At 43.0% G+C, this 2,751-nt stretch overlaps 1 protein-coding gene across 14 annotated transcripts in view; it reads left to right on the top strand.

The window, feature by feature from the left end:
- Window positions 1–2,751, top strand: part of LOC310763898 (uncharacterized protein) — a 110,235-nt gene that overhangs the window by 1,969 nt on the left and 105,515 nt on the right. The gene's annotated exons all lie outside the window — the stretch shown is intronic.

Genomic DNA, 2,751 nt, shown 5'->3' with positions numbered 1-2,751 from the left:
GTGAGTGCACCTCAGCAGCAATTCATTTGTATGTTTGTTTGTTTGTTATTGTTGTTTAGTCGTTTAGTCGTGTCCGACTCTTCATGACCCCCTGGGCCAACCTTAATCTGTACTGATACCAGGGAGGGGCATGCCATAAAACAGTTGTAGGGGACCTTTTCTGCACAAGGGCTGCATTCCTCTGTAGGGAGCCCCACCACCCCGGGGTTGCATGCTAGTGGTGAATGGGGGTCAGAGGCAGAGGGGAGTGCCCCAGCCAATGTAACTCTTACAGTTGCACGGTAGGCTATATCCCAGCTATGAAAAACCCAGAGGTTTCTGTGCCCCCTGTCCCCACCTTTCAATCCACTTAAAGCAAGAAACATTAACTAAGTTCAAGGAAACATTTCAACCAGGCAAAATCACTTCAGGGTGTGGCATACAGTTGGTGAGGAGTATGGGCTGCATTTGACTTGTGGGCAAGACCTTCCCCACCCCTATCATAAAGCCCAAGGGTTATATCTAACATGAGCTGCATTCAAATTAGACCTGTTGAATCAATAGACTTAGTAACATAAATCCATTGATTTTGATGGGTCTCCTCTGAGTATTTGGATATCGCTTCAGTTATTGAAAACACCAGCCCACAAAGACATTTAAAAAAGCTAAACAGAGCAAAAGGCTAAAATACTAGTTTACCATTAAAAAAAAACCCATAAAAACTTGAGAGCACTTAGCCTAGTGACCAAAATTGTTTGTAATTGATTCCTTATTGTGAGAGTTAAGTCTACAAAGATGCTTGAATTTTCAGCTCCGCCAACGATTGCCAGAAAATGTATTAGGCTCTTCCTGTGCCTGTACATTAGGCTCTGGCCTTTTTCCCCCTCCCCCATTTAGCAACAGTTCTATTGCATGAGACATCTAAGGATCCAAGCCATTCTAGAGGCGGAAATATTTTGGGCCAGGAAGAATACGAAGTAAATATACTCGAGAGTTCCATATCTTAAAACTGTGAAAATAGCAGGTCAGATTATCTATTTTCAGTGGTACAAGGTAATGTATCAAGCTTTATTTGTTTATTCGTATATTGTCCTTCACCACAAAAGGCTGCAGGGTGGTGGAAAAAAATAAGAGAATATAAAAGCATACTATGGAATTAACAGAAACAATAAAATAATCAACCTATAAAATAAGGATCCTTGGGGTGAGCTGCTGTTTCGTAGGGAGGTCATTCTGCAGACATGGAGCTACCAACAAAAAGCTCTTCAAAGGAGTAGGGGAAGAAGACATTGCTATGTACACTAGCAACCAGAAGAGGGAAAGTGTTGGGATGTTTTCACTGTCCCCACCAATCACCTTGCACAAATGTAAAGTATTTCAGGACACTAGGTCTGAATGCAGGTCCTCATCATGGAGGTTTAATTCCACCCCCCACCCCCCAAAAGATGGCTCCATGTGATTCTGAGCAGCTAGGAGCTTGTCAGCAACCATTGGCGCCTGCCCCAGATGACCATATGAATCCACCATATGAGCTAGGACTGAACCAAATCCTATGCAGTAGTCTGGTTTTTATGAACATTGCTTCAATGTGATTCCAACCAGACCACATGCTTGTTGGCTGCAGAGGTGCTTTTATAAGCAATCTGGTAGACTCACCAAACATGTGAAGCAGGTCAGTTATGGCATTCACATAATGCATAAGCACTTCCATCACTATTACAACTCAGACTGCTTTACAACATATATCAATAAGATCCAAACAAGTAATTTTTGAATAGCTACATCAAAATCAGTGGGACCACTTCAAAACCCTGGAGTAACTTACTTGAAGACAGCCATGGTGTCAATGTGGAGTGATGGAGCATATGGAGTGATGACCAACTGCACTGATATAGTCATAGTCTAGCTATTTATTTCCTTTTTCATACACTTTCACATCCCTAAGTAGCCCCAAAGCTGATCGTGTTGATACCTAGCAACATCCCCAACTCTGCTTTTATACCAAGACTCAGAGGTTCAGAACCTCCCTCAGAATTCTTCTGTCAGTAGGCCCCTTAGAAGGCCCCTAAGGCAAGAGGATGGGGCATTAGGGGTGGAAGAAGCCATTACTCAATAGCAAATGCAGTGTCTCCATACAATCCATAAATCAAAAATTGTACAGTAAATACAACACAGAAGTTGATTGTCCTCAGTAATGAAGCTGTATGATGAAGCAGCATTCATATTACCAAAGAGCTTTTCTGCAAAAATCAGAGGTGGGGTGGGGGTGGGAGAGAGATTAGGTTACCAAAACCTATTACTGGTCATTCTGGCCTGACTCAACGACACATTGAGATAGCTTGTATTAAGATTTCTTCCTAGCTTTTATCTTTCAGGATCTTAAACAGTCATTTTTCTCTAAGCATAACAGTTTTGTCTATTGACTGGTCACCTGAAACTTCTCCATGAAGCTTCTATGAGATCATGCCTTGGATGCCTTGATGGATGATTCCCTGGAATATTTTCTTGAATTTTATAAATGCTTGGTAGCAGATTATTTTTTCCTATACAGTCATACCTCATGTTATGGACGCTTCAGGTTACATGTTTTCAGGTTGCAGACCGTGGAAAACCCGGAAGTACCGAAATGGGTTACTTCCGGGTTTCGCTGCTCGCGCATGCGCAGAAGCGCCAAGTCACACCTGCGCAGACGCGGCGCTTCAGGATGCAAACGCTGTGGGTTGCAGACGTGCCTCCGTCACAGATTACGTCCGCAACCCAAGGTTCCACTGT

Source organism: Podarcis filfolensis, assembly GCF_964270895.1.
Source record: "Podarcis filfolensis genome assembly, chromosome: 5".
NCBI classification, from domain to species: Eukaryota; Metazoa; Chordata; class Lepidosauria; order Squamata; family Lacertidae; genus Podarcis; species Podarcis filfolensis.
This window is presented reverse-complemented; position numbering and strand designations above follow the sequence as displayed.